Consider the following 23,439-nt stretch of genomic DNA (forward strand, 5'->3'; position numbering starts at 1 on the left):
TGTGTTGGCTACAATACTGTCACTGCATCCAAGTATTTCGGTTTAGAGCAGAATAAATGTTTGACAATATGAATAATTGCCCTCATTTACCCTACTAACCCCATACACAAAACTTTAAGGCTCTTGCAAGCACCATCACTGGAGAAAATATCAGAAACAAAATGCTGGGAAAGATTTTCCTCTGTGCTCAGGAATGCTAATTCAGGAAGGTTGTCTAGAGGTTGTATGGAGTTTGCCTTTAATGTTTTTGAAGGAGAGAGTGCTTTAAACCTTTAGAAGTGGGTAGTTGCCTCAGGACGGTGACTCCCTGCCTCCACTCTCCCCAGTGGACATCCCTCTCTTTTTAGGCCTGGCCCATTGTGTGGGCCAGCATGTGGTCACAACCATGCTCTCCCCTTTTCGTGTTACCAGAGATTTAATTGGCAACTAGCACTTCTAGGGGCATGAGGGCAATGGAAGGACTGTGTCCACCTGATGATGAGGTTAGGACTTGTCTTTGTGCAGGAACGTAACAGACACAGGGAAAACAAGAGTGCTCCACTCCTCTTTCCTCTCTGGCGGCTCCAGTGCTCAGTACAGCATTTCCTCAAAGGATGGGCCAGGCTCACAAATCAAAGAACTGGCTTCAGGCCAGCATTCGGTCCTTCCCCATTCTTCAGGCAAACTCCTAAGATGCCACGTACGTGAAATGAACTGCGGACAAGCTTGGTTCTGCTGCTGAGGGGATTAGAGTTAATAGCTTAATGTTCTCACAGTGAAGAAAGAAAAACACAACAAAGCCATGCAGGTATTTTGAGCAGCCTCGCTACATTTCCTTAATGTGGTTTCAAGAGAGATGGTTGTTAGGGAGAGGGAGCGGGATCCCATTTTGTATGCAGATTTCAGTGCTGAATTGAAGATCTTACAGTCTCACGATGCTGGGGCAACAGAAGCAATATCTGGCCATTTCTTTTGCAGTGATCATCAGATGACCTTGAGATTTGCCTAATCAGGGCAAGTAAAGTTTCTATAAGTATCCCGTTTTCCACAATCATGTTTTCAGCTGTATCAGAGACAATCCTAGTGAAGAAGCGGTTCAGTTGGGCTCATCCTCCCTCTGGTTGTAAAGAAAGCCTCTTTTAGCACTGACCTTCTGAGCTATCTAATGATGAAGATAGGAAGAGGCTGCAACCAGACAGAGAAAAAGAAGAGCCTTTTGCTAGCAGGGAAATGTGTGAGTAATACACACGCTGTTGGACAGTGGCCAGATCACTCTAGTAACGGCTGTTAGTTTCTCTCACCAAGAAAATGATCAAATGAGAAAGAGAAGCTGCAGTCGGGTGTCAGAAATGCTGAGTCGCAACAGGAGAGTGCCGCATCCGATGGAAATTTACCCAGGAGCCAGCGACCTTCACACGCTGCTGTGGAGGAGGAGGACGAGGGGCTTGCAGGGATATCCTGCCCTTGCTCACATGTGGCTGTGCCACTTCCATGTCACCACTCAGGCAGAGCACAGCCCAAAAAAGGGTGCTGAGACCAAGCTCAGGAGCTGTGGAAGCCTCAGGACAGAGAGAACTGCCAGGACAGACTCCAAGGCACAAAATGGGGGCTGCTTACATGGCATGAGGGAATGGCTCTCCCCACAGCATTGCCTAATGTCTGGTGATTACTTGCTTCAGGTGATTTCTTGCTGCTCTTCTGGCCCTTCCCCTGCTGCTTTGGACACATGGACTTGAAATCAGACAGCTGGGTCCAAATGATCCATGCCTGGAGCTACTTCACCTGGAGAAGGCAGGTAGCAAGGTGACTTCACAGCTCTGTTTTTAGGGCTGTTGGGTCATGCTTTGTGTCAAGCTAGAGCTTCCTCAGGGGAAGCTTTGACACAAGCTCTATAGGCATTTCCTCAAAATTGCAGGCACTTATGGTAAGAAGAGTGCAGAAATACTCCAGCTTTCCCCTTGTCAGAGGAGTCTGAGGTTTATGATATCACCAGAAAATTGCTATTCCTCCTGAACTCCAAACACTAGGACATGGTTGATGGCCTCACCTGCAAGGTTGCATCCTCTCCTTGAAAGACAGTGGGGAGCTGCAGAGGATGTGTAATAATGCAAGAAGATAAAGGATACAAGGCAGTATTTGAGACCTGGAACTTAAAATACAATGTAACTACTTGCATCATGTTGCAGGATGGAAAAAAAAAAGGAAGAACGAGGCAGTTGGTGATGCAGTGATGGGGATGCTGGCTAGATGGTGCTAGTACATATTCCTGTGCATTCATCAGGGACCAATACAACATTATTACTGATTTTCCTTTTGATGGGGGTTTCATTTCCATTGCAAAAGCCTGAGAAACTACTATCTATTGATGGTAATGCTGATAGAGAACTGGTAGTCCTCAGTGAAGTTTTTTTCCTTTTCAAAGATGAAGGGCTTTTGGAATACAGTAAAGATAACGTGTTCTTTGCAGCGTGGAGGAATGATAAACAGATGACTTACTCAATCCAGTACTTTCACACTGGCTAAACATGACACAAAATATGCAATCTACCTCACATCCTCCTTGACATCTTGAAAGAAGAAGGCAGTGCCTTCTTTCATGGCACTGCCGAGACTTGCTCTTAATCCTCTGGACTATACTGGATTAAGCTTTCCTGATTGTACTAATGGAGACAGCTTCAGTTACCAGGGCAATGACAGGCTCCTCAGCCCCTGGAAGGAGCCTATCTACATGGCAAAGAGATCTTGGCTCAGGCACACCATGTCCTGTGATCCACACATCTTCATTTGGCACGCTGTGCCAAACGAAATTTGACTGCATCCTGCATCCTGCTTGTGGACCATGCTGCAGAGTACCCACACTGCCCTTCAGAAGACCAAGTCCACGTTGGAGAGATCCTGTGCCTGCAGTGGTAGGAAACCGCTGGGCTTCTGGGACACCTGCTGGTGCTTGACCTGCCAGGCTGTGTAATCTTCGGGCCCACACTGGGATGATACTCAGACTCCATAGCTTGGATTAAATGTCCCCTAGCCCTCTTAGTGACTATCTATGTATGAACAACACAGATGGAGGGCAAGTTAGGTCTTGGAAGTAGGCTCAGACCTAAACTCACAATGTAGCTATGCCTTATAGAAAGCCCAGTCACCACTAGAGGGAACAGAAGGCCACACTGAATGATAAAATTATAATATTGCACTCTACAATAAATGCAATCAACTGGAAAATATAAGCACGCATTCTCCATTAATACTGGAAGAATTATCCTGAAATATAGACTATTCTGCTGAGAGGAGAAAGTGGAGACTGAAAATGGTCAGTAAGCAGGAATTTCATACCTCTGATTTTCTTCCAAGCTCTATCTCTAACTCTTCCACATGAGCAGTGGGAAAAAAAGGGACGCTTTGTATCTAGTTCTCCCTGAGGCTGTTGATAAAAGGCCAACATCAGCAGAGAGCTGGGCCAATGAAGGCTAATTAGTGTCGTGGAGGGGCACAATACCACAGCGCCAATGGGTTCCCACCAAGGACTCCTGAGAAGAAAGGCAAAGCTATAGTCCAGGACATTCTGAGAGCAGAAGAAGGTGCCATCTTTGCCATCTGTACCAAAAAGATCCTAAAAACATGCCATATGCTTTCTTTGGAGGGAGCATGACACATTGTGTGTGGAAGCAGAACCAGCTATGCTGTCCTGGACTCTCTGAGGCTGTACTGCTTTTTGGATGTACTGCTCTGTGGATGTGCAGTTCTGCAGTGGGCTGCATTCTCTGTCCAGGTTTGCCATGCCCAACAGTGGGAAAAGAAAGCATCAAACTGATGAGCTAGAAAACAGAAGTAAAAATGTGCCCAACAGGTCAGAAATAACCTCAACTTCAGCAGATGGTTATCAACCACAGAGACAAACAGGAGCAAACAACGAGACTGAACACTACAAATCCCAGTGAGTCCCTGCCTGTCCTCAGCATTAGCAAGGAGAGAGCTTCAGCAGTCACTGCAGCTGACTGCTCCTTTAGGGTCATTCACAGTGCCACTGGCACCCTATGGCCCATGCTGGGACAACAGCAAGATGCCCTCCCTGCTGGGTGCTGTGATGCCAGGCACTTCACACTAGCCCTCATGGCTGATGGTGCAGAGAGTCCCAGAGGCCAAAATGGACTTAGGGAGCAGAGCAGTTTTTTTCACTTAGTAACTCTCCCTAAAGGTCAAAGTTGGCTGGACAGTGCTATAGGAAGAAACTGCTTTCCAGTCTCCAATGCATTATTGCAGTTTATCTTTAGTTCTTGAGGGCTGTCCCTTTCCTAAGTGATGGGTTTATGTCTCTTCACCCTCCATTTCACCGTGCCACAACAACTGCACTGGCTTCAACAGATTCAATCCAGATGTACCCTGCTATAATCAAGAGGAGAGACAGGCCTCCACATTCTTTTTCCCAGGAATGAATGCTGAAGGTCTCTTTTGTGCTGTTCCACAGCTAAAGAGAAATCTGTATCAGAAACTGTCCCATTACTGCCCTTTGTCCGTATGACTCATCTTGATCCTGTTGTCGTCAGCTATTAACGCAATTCCTAAGAAATCCACTTTTTTTGGTTTTTAGCTGCCAGATTTATTCCCACCCCCTTCTTATGCACAAGTTTTCCTCTAATTCCTGTAAGAATCCTGCAGGGCACAGAGTGAACGTCTTCCTCCCACTCATGCAAGTGAATCCCGTGCAACACTGTGCAGAAGGCCTGCCTATTGTCCTCCAGCAAGAGGATGGGTGCAGAGGCCTACAGCTGAGTGAGAGCTCCAGCACAGTTCCAAAGCCAGCCAATGGATCCGGCTCCTTTCCGAGCCCTTTCCTTCCCTGGAAGAAAACACTGGGTTAAGTGTGGCTACAGTCACCATGGCTGTTATGGCACAGAAGTCAATGGACCAGCATGGTGACAATCTCATCCAGACACCTTGATGGCACTTTTCAGGTCTTGAGCTCCCTCTACCCTTTCTCACTACCCTCCAGGCCAGCCCCCTTAATTCTGTTACCTGCCACGCACAGCAAGGTTAAGTGTTGTGGCCTAGTCACAGCCCATGCATCTAAGCAATCCTCCCAGGCCATTTCAGAGGCTAGCTGTGAGTAAGAATGGTGCGTCAGAGAAGAATGCAGAACTCCTTTGCCTGTGATGGGGAGGACTCTGGGTCTCATTTTACTTAACGCTGCTGATGAAACAGGCTGGTGCTGCACAGACAGTATTGGGAACAACTCAGAAAACAGTGAAATGCCAACTTGCAATTTCAGGCTTTGAATAAAAAGAGAATGACCATTTGCTTCTATCTGGATCCCAGTTCAGCCTTGTAATTCAAACCCTGAGAAACCAGCAGGGTATCTAAATCCAAGATCTGGAGTTGGGTTTCTCCCTAGTCTTTTCAGAGAGGTATTTCAGGATTTTTCCATGAGAACGCATCCTGTCCAAAGAAGAATGTTACTGCTTCACTCCTTACAGTTGTGGAATCTCTTTGTAAGTGTGGTTATGATCTCCTCTTCACCTTGACACTAGAGGTATGCTGTATCTAAAACAAAGTGTATTTTCACAGCTAACTAAAACAAAAGATCTTTTTTCTTATAGAAGCCTATTAGTAACTCAGAAAAATCTGGACTATCCAAAATTCAGACATTCACCATTTGTAGAAGGTCAGGTTTTGTGATCCTTTGGCCCAAAAGATATCAACTGGGAGCTTTTTAAAAGCTTAAAAAGAACTTAAAGAGAGCTCTTTATTTCTGTGACACCAGTGTGTATTTCATGGGCATTCCACCTCATCAGAAACCAAAAGCACTTCATATACTCTGTGCACATAGGCCTTACTGTCTCATTCAGGGAAATGCTATCTCGTGGGATGACCATGGGCTGACAAGACATCTGCATGCACAAAAAATTACCATGACAAGGCCATAATTTCTCTGAAAATCCTTTTCTTCAAGAGGTATTCAAATCAAGTAAACAAGGCTTGATGATATCTGTAATTCTTCAGGCCAATTTGGGCCACAGCATGGCATAGTAGTATCTACACACTTCACCACTGTGTGTGTTTGTATCTCAACATCCACATAAGAAGTTTGCCAGAGTTCTGCAAACAAGACATGGCTGAAGCTTTTGAGATTAATGAATTATCTCACAAGCCAGCTCTACAGTTGTTAAACCAACCCTTGCTCCCTGGAGCCATTTCAATGCCAAGGTGATGTTGCCATACCTTTGGCAGGAAATCAAACTTGAAGAAGAAAAGGGAAAATTGAAACAATTAAGCCACACTTCACCTTAGAGCAATCATCCTTACGTCGGCAAGCCTTCAGGATGTGGGGAAGCCTGTGCCTTGTTATATGGAGAGAAACTTGACATATGCCTAAGGACCTCACAGCAAAGCGGTCCTGCAGATGAACACTGATAGTCCCTAAATTTGAAGGTAAATGTATATCATATTTTAAAAAATAAATAACTGTTTGCAATCTTGCGTTGCTGTTACTTGATAAGCATGTATTTATCCATAATGAGATAGAAGTTGAAGTGGCTGTCTGTCCAAAAGCTCCAGTAGGATGTGCTTCTGTTAGACAGCCTCCCTCTCATCCTGCTGATACAAAAACAAGGCTGCTGTGGGTTGAGAGATTACCATCAGCGGGCCTCAAAAAGCTATGAGACGCCTCAAGCGTTTCTGACCGGTGATTAAATATCAGACACAAGTCGAAAGTACAGCAAAAGGGGACACCAAAGAGCAAGGAAAAGAGCCATAAAGCTTCAATCATGCAGAGGAAATGATACACCTACATGGTAACGCTGTTTCCCTCCCTGCTCTCAGCAGAAACTGCCACTTCTGCAAGAGTTCTCTTTGCAAACTATCAACAGGGATGAGATTTAGACAACGGGAAACACAAACTTTCTTCTTGAGCACGAAATGGAGAATGCAAAAGACAACCTCAGCCTGAAGAGTCCAGCAATCCACTAATATAGGGTTACATGAGCCACATTTTCCATGTTTCTAAAACACAACCAAAGTAGCTAACATCTCTCATATGGCCAGAATCCAGAGAAAGGCAAGCCAAAGCAAGACCGGGCAGTCCTCCAGCAGAGTGGGTTAGCTTCAAAAGCTGAAGTGCACTTAAAACTTTAAGGGGGAACAAAAGGCCATCTTTAGATGCAGATTCACAAACCGTACATGAATTTCCAACCTGAAGAGAAGTTCCTCTTTCCAGATCAATGTTCCATCACTATACTATAGTTTAGCACATATGAATGACCATATTTGTTCAACTGGAACAAGTTTCATCATTCTATCAATTATCACAGCTGACACTGGCCTTTTCAATATACACTCTGCTCTGTATCCAGGGCAAATTTCCCACAACAGAGAAACATCTACTTATTTAGCAGCAGTTCAGGGCTTGACATAGGTTTGATTTTACAAATGAAGAATGACAGGGAAATTCTGAGTAAGGCAGAAGATAACCAGTCTCTAGTAACAAGTGCCACAGAAAGGCATGGATAAGTAATTGCAGGTTTAGAATAAGGCTGTGACAGCCTATATTCATGGTGGAAAATAGCAAAGCTCATTTTTTGTCCCACCAAAAGCTACCATTTCCACCAGCACTGGAACACCTAAGACAATGCCGCTGACAAAATGGCACTCGTGGTGCAACACCCATGGGATCGGTTGAATCTCTTGCAAATCTTCCATCCGTGTTATTATTCCAATCTCTGATGCTTTTCTTGAGTAGAGGTAACTGGCATATGCTGCTAAATTGGACCAGCTGGTAGACAGCTTAGCAGCATGGGGCTATTGTTTTTTTTAATCTCTGTTTTGCCTTGCCTTAATACAGATAACTGGCAAGGTGATACATGTAGTATCATCTCTCTGAGAAAACTCAGTTAAAAGACATGGTTTCAGAGATCTTTTAATACCCTTAGCGGAGAAAAATAGGTAGAAGTCATTTTAGAGAAGATACAGACAGCCAAGTAACCTCAGCCTCAGCGGTCTGCAGCATGCACTGAACAGGATAAAGGAGAAGGAGCTGTAAGCTGGCTCCTATCAACCTAGTGTACACAGGAATGCCACCCACATCATAAAACCAGTCATGACACATAAATCTGCTCTACTGAACAGCTGTAGTGAAGTGAGCAAGAACTGATTCAGCTTAACGACTGAACTCTTAGATCTACCCAGGAGTGAATGTGAAGGAGTGGAGGAACTGGAAAAGACCAGAGGAATGGAAAGGGGGGAAAAAAACGTTCTTCTCTTACTGCAACCGGCAGACAGCTTCTGTGGTGTCCTTACACTGGCAACAAGCTTCCCCTCCTCCTTAGCTGCTGCTCTTTTCTTCAATGTATTAAAAACAGGATCAGAGAAAGCAGTGTCTAAAATACAAAGAGTACCTATGTCAGTAAAAATACAGAATTTTGAATTGACTGTTCTTATTTCACAGACCAAATTACCCAGAGCTTTTGAAATAACCAGGTGCAGGAGTTATGTTACTGTTTGGAAGGGTTAAAAATATAACAACAATAATAATAATAACAATAATATAATCCACAAATCCTAAATGCTTTCCTTTCTCAAGCTATATCATACCTTGGTGACTCTCTTTGTTGGGTACGTTGCAGGGCAAACACATTGACCTATTTATAAAGCAAAATGTCTATAACACATAGTTAAATGCCACCACTACAATGGGCCACACACAAAAAAGCAGGAGAGATGAAAATTACTGCCAGTGTCCAAGGTCCCTGAAATATCTGCGAGTTTGCTGCGTGAGATTCCTAGCTGTTAGCATGTAAAAGAGAAGCAAGATTGGCAGTGTGTGAGTGCTGTTTGGCATACATTTAAATGAGACGAGTGGTGGGGGATCAGATCCAGATTCACAGATCTGAAAAACAAAAACACTCATAGGTATTAGTGCGTCAAGATCCTTAAATGGAAAGTGTTGGCAAGCTATACAATACTACAGTGTAAAAAAACATTAGGTAGGCATAAAAGAGAAAAGCCAACTCAGAAAATAATCACTGGTATCTGCAGAAAAATGTTATTCAAGGTGCCATCAAGAGCTAAGCATTTTATATGTTTGAAAAGAGGCATGTCTGAGAACAGCAGTGCTCTGTACTTACTATCATTAGGGTTCTCAACTCTTTCTGTAGAAAGGACAGTCGATGTAAATAAATTAATGCTGATGTGATGGTGATAGTCACAGATGAGGAAAGATCAGAATCCCATTGTGTTAAGGACCACGAACTTCTAATGATCCCTACTTGAGAGTTTCATATTTGGAGTGTAAGCAAGAGACAACAATAGACAGAGTATGCTAGTAAGGGAGGTACACACTGCAAAGAAGCTGCTTTTTCTAATTGAGTTTCATCTTGGAGAAATAAGTGATCCCATCGTCCCAGCCTGGTGCTTAAGGGAATCAGGATCTGTCTGTTATGTATGAAGGCAGCTCGCAGTTCTTGGATACTGACAGCAGAGACTACATCAGACAGTTCATGCAGCAGTAACTATATGAACATTATTTTCACTGCAGTGGATGACAGGGAAGAAGGAATTTTTGGCAGTGCTCTCCCTAGGGTTTTTTTTTTTTTCTGTTCCCTAGTCAATCTCTGCCTTACAGGGCACATTATTTCCTTATTCCTGCAATTCTGTCATTACTGTGCTTGCAGCGCAGCATGGGATCTTAGCATGCAGCTCTGGACTTGGCCTGTCAGCTCACTGGAGTATTTAAGCAGGGCAATGAAGCCAATGCAGCAAAAATGCTGACTGTACTATGGCCCGGGAGAAATGCTACTCATATTCAGCTCACGACGAAGCCTGCTACGACATCGTAAATCCTCTGTAGCAGCAGGAGAAGGATGAGGGCAAGAAGCTGGCTTCCTCTGTCATGGCTGCACAGCCACTGTACGTCACGCTCTCCTTCATTGCCCTCCATCACTTCTGCACTGTCCAGGCAGATCCTAAGATCCAGGTCTGCAGGGCTATGAGTTAGCAAAAGCCTTTTCCCACCGTGACCCAAAGGCCACAAAAGCCAGGGAGCTTCCTGCTGTTGATCCACGTTTGTGCTCTGAGTAAATTTGACATAAGAAATACGGAGCCCCCCATGGTGCCAATATTAACCATTTTCTGAGCGTAACAGCACTTTAAGTGGGAACAAAGAGACAAGGCTCTTGGAACAAATAAAAGCAGCTGTAAATGTCAAATTCATTTAATGTTGGGAAATCATATGTCTAGAGAGACAGGCTCATGGTGGTTATTATAAGTGCTGGGTAAGAGACAATTTTTCATTTTCTGCTGAATAGTTGTAAGCTTTTTTTTTTCATCTTGTTCCACAGTGGTACAAACAGGGATTCTTAAGAGTTTTCCTGTGAAAAGGTAGACACCAAGAAGCAACAGACAAATAGTGAATAGCTAGTACATATGGGCATTTGCTTGGGGTTGCAAGACACTTATTGTCTAATTCATAGTAAGAGACAGTAGCTTAAAAATTAAGTTTACAGCATCAGACTAGAAAGGTCAAAAATGAGCAGAAGGCCTAAAAGGAAGAGCCACAGTAACTTCCTACAGGATACAGAATGGCCTAGCTGTGACTAACCCCCATGTGTCAGGATTTATCAGTCCAAGACTTTAGGATTTAGTAAACCAGGACCTTCCCTTGAGCTGCTGATACCAAAGCTTAGGTTGAAACATTTGAAGATATTTTTGGAAGGAAGGCATAAAAAGAGTTTCTATTGGGTGCAAGGTTGCCAGGACATTTGGAGAGCTGCAGCACTACTGAGCCAGGGACAATGACAGTTCCCCAGGCAATTGGTCTAACACATTGCTGGCATAAAAAACAATCATGCACTCTTTTTAACTGCTGTCTTTTGCATGCTTCATTGAAATAACCAGATGTGAGCTGGCAAATGTGCCTAATATAGGCTGAGAAAAAGTCTTTGGCTTCCACTGCATGTGTGGCATGCATCTGTATCTGTGCTCCTAAGTACTTTAGGGGCACAGAAGCAGCACACTGCTCTTCGGAAACATGTAAAGCTTTCAGTACATCACTTAGAATGGGATAGTGATAAAGATAGCTACACAGCAGAGGAGTGCAGAAGTAGTAGAGTAACAGGAGCTTCAATTCTCTTTCCAAGTTCACTGAGTCACGAAAATATTTCATTGACATGCACAGTAACTTATCCTTTCTGTTTGCGGGAGGAAAAAATACAGGCTGTGCATTCTCCATCCTTGGAGGTTTTCAAGACTGGATAATGCTGTGTGCAACCGAGTCTGACCTCAGCTGACCCTGATTTCAGAGACCTCCAGAGTTACCTTCCATGTTGAACTATCCTGGGCCCATCACGGCATGAGGACTACAGGGTGCTGCTGCCTAGAGTTAGCAGAATGGCACCTTCTGGTTCTCACCCCCTTCGGCTTACGTTGCAAATTTGTTGGCTTCTGAAGACAAACCACTGTTCCCATGCTCCACCTGGAAGTGTCACTGGGGGTATGGCTACAGTGGCAGCTTAACCTATAGTAATGAACAGTAGTGAAAAATAGTAGTGGAAGGCATATCTACCCACATCTGTGATAGGACAAGGGGGAATTATTTTAAACTAAAAGAGGGGAGATTTGGGTTAGATGTTAGGAGGACATTTTTTAACTCAGAGGGCAGTGAGGCCCTGGCACAGGCTGCCCAGAGAGCTGTGGATGTCCCATCCCTGGACGTGGTCAGTGCCAGGTTGGATGAGACCCTGGGCAGCCTGAGCTGGTGGGAGATGTCCCTGCCCACAGCAGGGGCTGGACCTAGATGGGTTTTGAGCTCCTTTCCAACCCAAGCCATTCCATGATTCTGTGATTCTGTGTTTCCATGATCTCCAGTTAGCTTAAATCATGAGCTTCAGAACTAATGAGTGCTGACACTTTGCATTGCATTGCATGGACATAAAATTTAGCCAGATATTCAAGTTATGAGCAGAAAACTTTCTTAATCATGTCGTATTCCCTTGAAGGGAGTCACAAAATACAAGCACAAGCTATTCTGCTGCTGCTTCTCATGTCTGCCCTTTCATATTCTCATCTTATGTACAGCCCAAACACATAACTTTATTTTCTGAGGTTTTTAGAGTTCTCCTGGCTCCTATTCACTCTTCCCGTGTCTGTCTTTACATATACTGGCAACTACTTTCCCTTCACTTATCCATATAAAGCAAATAATAACACCAAGTTTATTCACTCTCAAGGCTATTCTTCCAGAGACAGACTCACAGTGACCTCTGATGACGAGTGGGGGCTGTAAATATACTACAGTGAGAAGAATAATGGAAAGCCTGCTGCACTAATAAAGGTGTTGGAGCACTCAATGCAACAAAATAACCTAGAGCATACACCAAAGAAAAGGAATAGATGTGTTATTCTGTGGATGTAGTTGACAAGCCATCAGAATTTGCTGTGATTAAAAAAGCTGAAGACATTAATAGCCATGTAGGCATTTTCTTCCTTGGTGAAAGCAGTTATTGGATCAAGCACAGTGTGAGGCAAGGCAATAAAATACAAGAGTGCTTTTACAAAACTTGCCTGCTGTGTGGATAGGCAGAAGGCATGGTAAGCTGTGTGGTGTGATGGAAATTCTGCATGTTTGAAAATTAACAGAAGGCTCAGGAGCTGCACGGCTCAAGCATACAAACCCCAGCTACTGAAATAACATTTCAGGTGCTCTTAACAACATTTGCTGCAGTGATGAGGAAGAATTGTTCTGGCCCAGCATCACAAACAAGAGAAATCCAACTAAGAAATATACAACTTCTACCAGTGGTGATCATTGTAACTGCTTGTAACAACACAGGAGGAGGAAAGCACATCATGGATCAGAACCAACTATGGCAGTGTGGGACTGCAGCAAGAAAGGGTATAACCTCACCTTAAGAACTTGGGGTACCACATGTTTTGAACCTGGAAGTCAAAAAACCGTGCCAGTATAGAAAGGCACAGAATAGGTCAAGGAAATATATTTTTGTTTCTATGCTAACTCTATCAGAATGGTATTTGAGCAAGGACAGCATCAAATCTGCCTGTCACATGCACTGAAATCGTTAATCACCCAGGTGAATTGCAGGACTAACAGGATATCTTTGCTACCCCACTGTTCTCCTTTCATTTGAACAGATACAATGACCACTGAGACTGGCTTTCAGGTATTGTTGCATTCTCCATATTCCAATTTTTCATTTGAAACTCCAGATATCCCCGAAGTAAGGCAACCTTCCTTTGAGCTGCCACTACTGTCACCTCTGCACAGCAGGTGAGCAGGAGCTGCTCATAATTAGCCAAACAGCATAGCAGCAAAAATGTCCTCCAGCCATCCTCTGCTCACAAGATAATGAAGCAAGATTTGTAAATGTCATGTAATGAGGGGCTTGACAACAGCAGTTATGAGTCACATTTGAAAAAGTCTACAATTCCTTCACAAAGGTAAGGAACTCGTAGAAGGAGAATGCAGACCTGACCTAGCTTGAATCCAACTGGTTGAGGTTTCCACAGCAGCAAAGATGTTAAAATCCCTAACTGAGGTAAAAAAAAAAAAAAAAAAACATAAGGCTACTGAATACGCATAAGGCAAAACTCTGCTCTACAGCTCGGAGTGGTTTCCTTCCCTCTCCGCTTTCAGAAGCACCAGGTAGAATGGTACAAGTTATCCGCATTTCCAAATGCCACAACATTTCTCCTTACTATTCAGCCTGGAATACTCTGTGGGCCTGCTGCAGAGCAATAAGCAGATGCTGAGTACACTCCTGAGGTAGTTGTTTGCATAGGGGTAAAGAGGTTTCAAGTCTGAATAGGAGATATGAAGCAGGAGCCAAACCCAGAATGACAACAGAGGGAAGCTGAGAACAAACCACCACCCCTATCCCATTAATTAATTGGCAAAAAGTTGGGTGGTGCAAACATCTCCTTACACTTCCACTGTGACTGAAAAGTTTCCTAATCTTTTTTCACAATGTAAAGCTCGTAAGGCCCTCAGAGATTTAATGTTTGTTGACTACATCCAGTGTAGCACCTGATGCAGATATCAAGGTGTGCACTTGTCAATAAGCAGGTTTAACCAGTAATCCATACTTGGAAACTACCAGAGGTAAAGTTCTAAATACCTTAATGGATCTGGGGCATTATGGCATAAAAGAGATATGTATGTGGACAGCATAATATCTGTAATTGGAGTGAGGCTGAAATACAACACCTCAGGCTAACAGCAATCTGCAGGGGTCATCTTTCATGGTTAGGAGTGGCATCACCATGATGACTACCAACTTCCAGGAAGAGAAGGATGTGTGGATGCTCTAAAAGTAAGAAATGTACATGAGGGGATGTGCTGCAAGCGACCTGGGCACCTCATTGGTACTCATATGGGAAGGAGGAGTTGCATGCAGACCAAGCAGCATGGCCTCTTCTGAGGTTGGGCAGATGAAGTTCCTTTGGCACAGCCACAGACAGCCTCATTTACTGCCCACCCACACAGATTCCAGGGCTTTAAGCTTGATGGTACTCATCAGTGACTTCACTTGCCAGAGCCAGTGAAGAGGGACAGTGTGTGGGGAGGAAAGGTGGTCCAGCAGCACAGAGAGGACATATAGACAACAAGGCAGGGTGAGACTAGGGAGCAGAATTCCAACACCAGGAGCATGGGATTGTCTCAGCACGTTGCTGAGAAGATACTTCTAGCTCAGGACAAGGCAGGTGGCCATTTACCAGTGAATAACTATTTAGGTCCAGAGCGGGAGAAGTATCTGCCTGCAGCATCAGTGTTAATTTTAAGTTGGCAGAGAGCTTCTCGGACATTTTCACTTCCACCATTAAATCTCTGAGGCTGGCAGTTGCTAATTACAATAATGTGAGGTGACAGTCACACGAGGACTGGTGGATGGCTGAGCTGGGATGAAAATCCAAAAGGTCACAATGAATTGTAGTGACAGGATGCAGAAGCCCCTTCCCCACATTTTCCCTGCCTCCCTCCCTGCCTCTTCCCCAGTCATCTGCTATACTACAAAAGAAGAAAAGGTAAAAGAACAGAGAAATCATTCCAGTAATTGAAATGCAAACAGAAGAAAGGCACCAGGAGCACAGCTGGGAGCTCAGCTGCAGTGGATGTGTTGTCACTCCAACTATCAGAATTCAAAAACCATATGGCCAGAAGGGACCATCTAAGCATCTCTTCTCATTTTCCACATAACATGGACTGGGGAATAGCAGCCTGCTTTAGTGACTATTATTTTGACACAAAGAAACCTGCACAGAGAGAGCACAAAACTGGTATAAAATCCCATGAGCTCTGAGTGTTCTGCTCAGCATTGGTACTGCTCTAGCATAAATGACCGTGCAGAGATAGGGTCCACTGCACTGCTGTAAAACTGAGACTCTAGTAAGTCACATTCTCACCCCATGCTCCCTTATCTAGCACGAGGAATACTGGTTTTAGCTCAGTCCCATTCCCATGACCAGTAAGCAAATTATAGCTACTGCCATTCTCACATCAAAGATCAATCCTGCCCTGACCTCAAACTTACCCTGTGGGGCTGTCCAGAATTATTATGAGTGATTAGTTCAGAATTTCCCCCCAGCATTTCACAGCGATATTATGATCTGTAAGTCACAGCATGTACTAGAGAAAGCCACGTGAAAGCTTTCTAATGATACCAAAATGATGTGGAGGAGAGACCCGCTCAATATTCACATCTCTGTTCCATGACACAAATCACAGCTGACTGAGTTCTTAACACTGCGCAGTCAGATGGCTGCACTCACAACTCTGGAATGTGGGGACCCATGTTCACTCCTAGGCCAGGTCCACAAATTTTGGAAATGCTACAGCTGGCTATTGTGGTCTCCTTTAAAAAGTTTCTCATGGATTAAACTGAGCCACAAATGGAAACAGGTTTTGTGTGAGACTTACAAAATGAAGAAAATACGATTTGAACCTATATTGTATCACTTCTCAGATTAAGAAAAACAGCTTAAAAATACTTTGATCGCTTTTTCTAACTTGTTCTGCATTAGAATTTAACATTTTTCCGAACTATTTTGTCACAGCAGACTTCAAGAATCAGCTGGAGCTCCACATTTTGAGGCTGAACTGTAAACAGGTTTGGAGAAGGAGAAGGTAGTTTTCATAGATCTATTCAAAACTCCACATGCATTACAGAATCACAGAACATCTCAAGTTGGAAGGGACCCACAAGGATCACCTAATCCAACCCCCTGCTCCACACACCACCACCTGAAATCCAAACCCTATGACTGTGAGCAGTGTCCAAACGTTCCCTGAACTCTGGCACTTGGGGCCGTGCCCACTGCCCTAGGCAGCCTGCTCCATGCCTGTCGCTCTCTGGTGCAGAACCTGTCCCTAACCCCCAGCTGCTCCTCCCCTGACACAGCTCCATCCCGTTCCCTCGGGCCCTGTCGCTGTCACAGACAGCAGAGCTCAGCGCTGCTCCTCCACTCCCTGTGAGGAGCTGCAGCCGCCATGAGGCCTCCCCTCAGCTCCTCTGCTCTGGGCTGAACACACCACGGGACCTTTGTCCCTCCTCACACTCCTCGCCCTCCAGACTCTTCCCCATCTTTGTAGCCCTCCTTTGGACACTAATAGCTTAAAAATATAAAAATTTATTTCCCTGCCCTTTCTGCCACGATTTTGTCTCACTCTCACCATCACAAGAGCTAACCGCAGTGACCAGAAGCTGCGTGCTGCGCCTCACCCTCACTGCGTTCACAGCCACCATCTTCACCAACACCACGTGCGGCTGCTTTCCCGCCTTTCTTTCCCACTCCTGGTGCTAGGGCTTAAAATTCAGCTCTCGCATGACTGCTGATGAAGCAGAGCTCAAGTCGCATGTGAGCTGCATGCACTGACAAAAGATATGGTTAGTACCAATTTTATTCAAAGGTTTAACAAGTTCAGTGAAGAAGTATCTTTCTGAAAGAACTGTAAAAAGTTTCAGAATATTTCTGTCTTTGATGATCTGGTGATGACTGCTCTTCCAAGAAAGCTCTCCAGCTATATAACGTACAAATGACCAATTTTTAGATAGTACAGAAGTAGCTGAGTTGGAATTTAGCCCACAGAGTAGACATAAATGACGACATCAAAAAAAAGATGAGGACATATTTGATGAAAAAGGGGATTCAGTTACTCAGCTCCTGCATAAAAAGGTCCAAGAAAAACACTGTCTGCTAATTCTGTGAAGGGGTTCAGCACTGACTCAGACCAAAGCATCTGGCTTCTCTCCTGAATCAATGCCAGCATTTGCTGCAGCCTTGAGGATTTTTTCTTTCATTTTGGCATTTTTACCTTCAAATACTGCTGTTCCCCACCTGACTCGGCTCAGTACGGGACTGCAGCTAGAGAACTGGTTTGCATTTTAGGCATACATGCTAAAGTAAATAGTCATAACAACAGCAGTAACAGCAATTTCTAAAAAAGACCTTTTACCAAAGGATACTAGGAAAAGCCACCTGGATTTCAGCAGTGACATGTAATTGGAAAAATACTGTGCCCTGTCGTGACATTTGAAACTGTAATTGCACACGCTCATCAAATTGGCTTTTCCTCACTGTAACGATCTTGGAAGAGTCACTGTAATTGCAACAGCTCTGTAATTTGCAACAACTTTAGGGAATTAATTTATTAGCACAAATTGCAAGAGTTACTAGAAGTTCTACTGGGGCAGCTTTCACAGCCTGATGTGTGGAGTGGGGAGGAGCAGTTATATCGCTGCTCTGACAAAAGCCTGTATTGCTATGATTAAGTGTGCCGGAGGTTAAAGAGCAGGGACCATCTAACTTCTTTGCTACTAGCGGAGCTGAACAAATAATGCATATTTTTCTGTTCATTAACTGTTCGTGACTTCTTGCTATATGTGTATAATAGCCAAGATACACGGTTCTTCATGCCATGATCTGAGGGATGGCTGTGCCAGAAATGGGCCAACTGTCCCTTAGTAGATCTGTTAGAAATTATTTCTGTGGAGAGTTCTGTAAAACACCAATGACAACAATAGGCTCCTAGATTACTTAATTGAATGTCAGAATATTCTGTGTAGACATTCCAGGAAGACTGCACAAGCCCTGCAAGGTGATGAGGATGCCTCCCTTACACAATTTTGCTTTTCCCTGTCCTGCTTTCCCCTGTTCAAAGCTTTATGAGAACAAAGGCTTGTGAATTTCACACTTGTACCTAGTTTCAGGGTAATCTGATCTAGCAGTGGTGATCAATTTAGGAAACAGTTGTTCACTGATTACTTGAAAACTACATTTCCAAAACATTACATTTCAGATTTGCAGATGGAAAGGATTTATTGCAGCATGTAGACAGCTTCCCAGACTAGGAAAACTTGCTTCAGTTGTTTCTTTAGTAATGTTTATGAGAGCAGCTTCCTTATCCTTTTTTTTGAGGGACTCTATGAATTAAGGTTTGCATTTCCTTTTCTATTAATAAAACTGTGATTTAATACCATGCATTGAGGCAGAAACCTACTACAAAAGTAATCCAAAAGGCTTATGATAACCTTGGAAACAGCACTGCTTTCTTCCTACAGAGCAATATTTCAGGTGGCATCACATCAGAATTTTCTACAGCTACTTCCGAAGAGGTAACGGCTCTGTGGTATCCTCTAATATCCCTCAGTCTTAAGCAATAACTCCCCTTTTACATAGAAAGAGCAATGCAAAGCAAAAGCTGAAGCAGTGTCTCTGTAGGGAAGTTGCTGCAAGAAGGAGGTGAGAAAAGGTGATGGTCTAGACTGCTGAGTTTAAAATCTATTTCTAGACCTGAGGTAGTGTCTGACATTGGGCAGACCACTGGACCTACTGCATAACATAAAGGGTTTTTAACATTTCCTACTTTTCAAGAATGTGAATGAACTTAATCAAAGTACTCTTAGAACACCAAGTGAAAGCCGCCATTAACAGTACGAAATCTTGACAAATGAACTCCAGCCTTCCCCATATATATATTGCTCAGAAGGAACGTAATAATGTTGAGATAAGTTGACAAGGAATGTGTCCCTTGTGAAGCACAGCTCTCTAGCAGCTTCATCTTTCTCCACACTGCCAAGGCTTCTGTAACCTCATTTCAAAATCATAACAAGGCACCCCAAATCCTCACACCTTTATGAAAACTGACAGTGCAGGAAGCTTATAAGAGAAAATGTCACACTGCTAAGATGGCATAGAAAAGTAATCAGCAACTGAGTTCAATTTACAGCTCCAGCAGCATCCCCTGACTCATCCAAGCTGCTCTGCTTTATTGGGACTGCCAGCAGCACTCTGAGACAATGTATAATGAAATATGAAAAATGTGTGACCCCACTGATGCAATGAGTTGACATGAGAAACACTTTCTTCTTACTGTGAACACCATACTGTGGCTTCATTAGCTTGGAATCAGACAGTGTACTGCTGCTGCTGCTGCCACCGCTTCAGCCCTACTTGTGCACAGAGAACTTCAGGGTTCAGGGAACACACATTCAGCCTCCTTCCCCAGTGTGAAATGCAAAGCTTCACTTCCAGCTGTAGTCCTGCATTGCATGCAATGAAATTATTCTTGTGCACCGTAAGGATGAAGTGCTGTGAAATAACACCCTTACATGCCCCTTATGCCTTCAGAGAGGGGCAAAAAAATGGTTGTCCACGAGTTACACCTTTGCAGATGAAAGAACATCAAATTATTATTTACCAAAAAATAAATAAAGCTTTTCTCTTCTTTCCTCTATTTCAGTATAAAGCTTAAATGCTAAAATAACTCCCCTTAAGATAGTTATTGTTATTCATTTGAATAACACTGCTGGAACTGTGGTGGTAGTTCCAAGCACTGCAATCTTTCTGCATTTCATGGCTATAGCATGGCAATGCATGAGAATACTGCAGCATTTCTCCTAATGTGTCCGAAGCACTCATAATGCCTGCAGTGCTAGGTAATGCTGCACACAGTATCTGCAGTGGGAGAGAAATACAGAGTAACTCAGGTTGGAAGGGTCATCTCTCTTAAGGTTTCTAGCCCAAACTGTGCTCAAAGAAGAGCTAACTTCAAAGTTGGGCCAGGGATGGGAGGATATAAACAATAATCACTTTTATCTGCCATCAGTGGGCAAGACAGAAAATAAACACTTTTATGTGGATTAAATGAAGCATTTCTAAGAACTAAGAGGGAATAAAATCACCAGCCAACATATATTTCACAGCAAGGAACAAATATCAAAAGGCTGGCCCTAGCACTTCATGTTTGCTACTTCACTGATATTTTCTGCTCTTTCAAAAATTGAATGTGCAAGGCAGGCAGCTGACTTGTTTAAAGTCAAATCAAAGGGGAGATCATTTCAGAGAGACAGATTTTTAAACACCTTTGAGTTATGCACTCAGTGCAAAGCCACCCAAAGTCACACAGCTGCAGACTAGTTTGCAGCTGTTCCTAAGTCTGTTCCAAACTACTAGCCACTGGCCCTTCAACTGCTCAGTTTGATTCACTGGTCAGAATGGAAAAAGGCATAGTGGTTAGCATGCTAGTGAGTCAATGGAAACACAACCAAAACTGCATCTCTCAGCACTGCCAACATCAGTGGAATTATCTGGGTTGGAGCAATGGTGTGAAAAGTTAATGAAACAAGCCCTGTGTAGTTTCAGCTTTGCTCCGTGAACCAAGCAGTTTTCTGTTGAATGAACATTACTCAGAATGAAAATTTGCGTATGTACATGATTCTTTTTTATAACTCTTAATAGGGGTTTTCAAATCACAGTTCCTACCACTCCCCAAACCCCCCCTTTTCTAAGGTGACTAAAAACTATCACATCTCTCCTGTAAGAAACTCTGCTCTCTCTGGTTTCTATTCAGTATCAAAATGAAGCTTGACATTATTCAAAGTTCCCAGAAAGCACTGGAGTGAAAAGCACAGAATTGTTGGCGCTGGTTCATATGGGGGACTTCAACCATCCTGATATTTTTTGGATAAGCAGCATGGCCAGGCACACACAGTCCAGGCGATTCCTGCAATGCGTTGAAGATAACTTTCTGATGCAGGTGGTGGAGGAGCCAGTGAGGAGGTGTGTGCTACTTGACCTTGTTCTTACTAACAAGGAAGGGCTGGTCGGGGATGTGAGGGTTGGGGGCAGCTTGGGATGCAGTGATCATGAGATGGTGGAGTTCAAGATCTTGTGTGGAAGAAGCAAAGCAATAAGTAGGATGCTAGCCTGGACTTCAGGAGAGCCAACTGTGACCACTTCAAAGACCTACTTGGAGGTGTCCTATGGGCTAGAGTGTTAGAAGGTAAGGAGGCTCCACTTCTTCCGAGCTCAAAATCAGTACATACCTAAGCATAAGAAATCAAGGAAAGGTGGCAGAAGGCCTGTGTGGAACTTGTGGATAAACTAAAAGGAAAGAAGAAGGTCCATGAAATGTGGGAAAAAGGGCCTGTCCACCTGGGAAGAATATAGGAATGTTGTCAGGTTCTGTAGGGATGCAGTGAGGAAAGTTAAGGCCCTCTTGGAATTAAACCTTGCAAAGGAGTTAAAGGATAAGAAGAAATGCTTTTTAAGTTTGTCAACAGTAAAAGGAAGACTAGGGAAAATACGGATCCCCTACTAAATCAGTTGGGTGCCCTGGTAACAGGGGATACTGAGAAGGCAGAGATTCTGAATGCCTTTTTTGCTTCAGTCTTTAATGCTAAGACTAGCCCTCAGGAATCCCAGACCCTGGAGGTAAGAGGAAGTCTGGGGAAAGGAAGACTTCCCAGTGATCAAAGAGGATCTGCTCAGAGAGTATCTAGTCAAAATCAATGCACACAAATCCATGGGCCCCGATGGGATGCACACACATGTGCTGACAGAACTGGCAGAGGTGACTGCTGAACTGCTCTCTATCATCTTTGAAAGGTCCTGGTGAATGACAGAGGTTAACCAATGTCACTCTGGTCTTCAAAATGGGCAAGAAGGAGGATCCAAGATACTACAGGCCAGTCAGCCTCATCTCCATCCCTGTAAAGGTGATGGAACGACTTGTTCTGGATACTCACTCTGAGCAATTGGAAGAGAAGAAGGTTATTAGGAGTAGTCAACATGGATTCACCAAAGGGAAATCATTGTTGACCAGCCTGGTAGCCTTCTATGATGTCATCACTGGCTGGGTAGATGATGAGAGAGCAGTAGATGTTTTCTATCTTGATTTCAACAAGGCATTTGACACAGTCTAACACAACATCCTCGTTATGAAACTTAACTTAGAAAGTGTGGGATAGATGAGTGGACAGCGAGGTGGATTGAGAACTGGCTGACTGGCAGAGCTCGGAGGGTTGTCACCAGCAGTGCAGAGTTTGGCTGGAGGCCTGTCACTAGTGGTGTTCCCTAGGAGCCGGTGCTGGGTCCAATCTTGTTTAACATCTTCATCAATGACCTGGATGAAGGGATAGAGTCCACCCTGAGCAAGTTTGCTAGTACAAAGCTGGGAGGTGTGGCTGACACACTGGAAGGCTGTACTGCCATTCAACAAGACCTGGACAGACTGGAGAGTTGGGCAGGGAGGAACCTGACTGAAGTTTAACAAGAGCAAATGTAGTCTTGCACCTGGAAAGGAAAAACTGCATGCATCAGTACAGGTTAGAGGCTGACCTGCTGGAGAGGAACTCTGTGGAGAAGGACCTGGGGGTCCTGGTGGACAACAGGTTGGCCATGAGCCAGTAGTGTGCCTTTGTGGCCAAGAAGACCAATGGGATCCTGGGGTGCATTAAATGGGCATGGCCAGCAGGTCAAGGGAGGTGATCCTCCCCCTCTACTCTGCCCTGGTGAGGCCACATGCTAGAGTACTCTGTCCAATTCTGGGCTCCCCAGTTCAAAAAAGACAGAGATCTTCTAGAAGGAGTTCAGCATAGGGCCACGAAGATGATAAAGGGCCTGAGGGGGGACCTGATAAATGTTTATAAGTATCTAAAGGGAGGTGGGAGGCAAATGGATACGGCCAGACTCTTCTCAGTGGTGTGTAGTAATAGGACAAGGAGTAATGGCCTAAAACTTGAACGTAGGAAGTTCTGTACTGACGTGCAGAAGAACTTCTTTACGCTAAGGGTGACGGGGCACTGGAACAGGTTGCTCAGAGAGGCTGTGGAGTCTCCTTCTGTGGAGATATTCAAGACCCAGCCGGATGCCTACTTGTGCGAGCTATTGTAGGATACTGGCTTTAGCAGGGGGGTTGGACTCAATGATCTCTTGAGGTCCCTTCCAACCCCTGTGGTTCTGTGATTCTGTGATTGTAGATTTTCAGGTTGTCTCTGATCAGGACACATCTGCATTGCCACAACTGTTATGGGAGAGTTGTAGTTCCACATATCTCATGCATGTTGTCTACCCTGCATAGCATTTTTTTTCCAGCTTCTCAATCTTGGTGCAGCATGCAGATTCCATCCCATTCACTAAGAAGGATTGGGCAGGGCAGACCTTATGTAGGAAGAGTGT

The 23,439-nt window shown here is 44.1% G+C and overlaps 1 long non-coding RNA gene across 2 annotated transcripts in view; it reads right to left on the reverse strand.

Annotated features, from left to right (window-relative positions):
• Window positions 1-23,439, reverse strand: part of LOC110399964 — a 239,234-nt gene that overhangs the window by 48,771 nt on the left and 167,024 nt on the right. For both annotated transcript variants that reach the window (XR_002439496.1, XR_002439495.1), the window contains exon 4: window positions 8,235-8,348. This is a non-coding gene — a long non-coding RNA (uncharacterized LOC110399964). The remainder of the gene's footprint in view (window positions 1-8,234; window positions 8,349-23,439) is intronic.

The sequence above is a fragment of the Numida meleagris genome, chromosome 1, assembly GCF_002078875.1.
Source record: "Numida meleagris isolate 19003 breed g44 Domestic line chromosome 1, NumMel1.0, whole genome shotgun sequence".
In the NCBI taxonomy this organism is placed as follows: Eukaryota; Metazoa; Chordata; class Aves; order Galliformes; family Numididae; genus Numida; species Numida meleagris.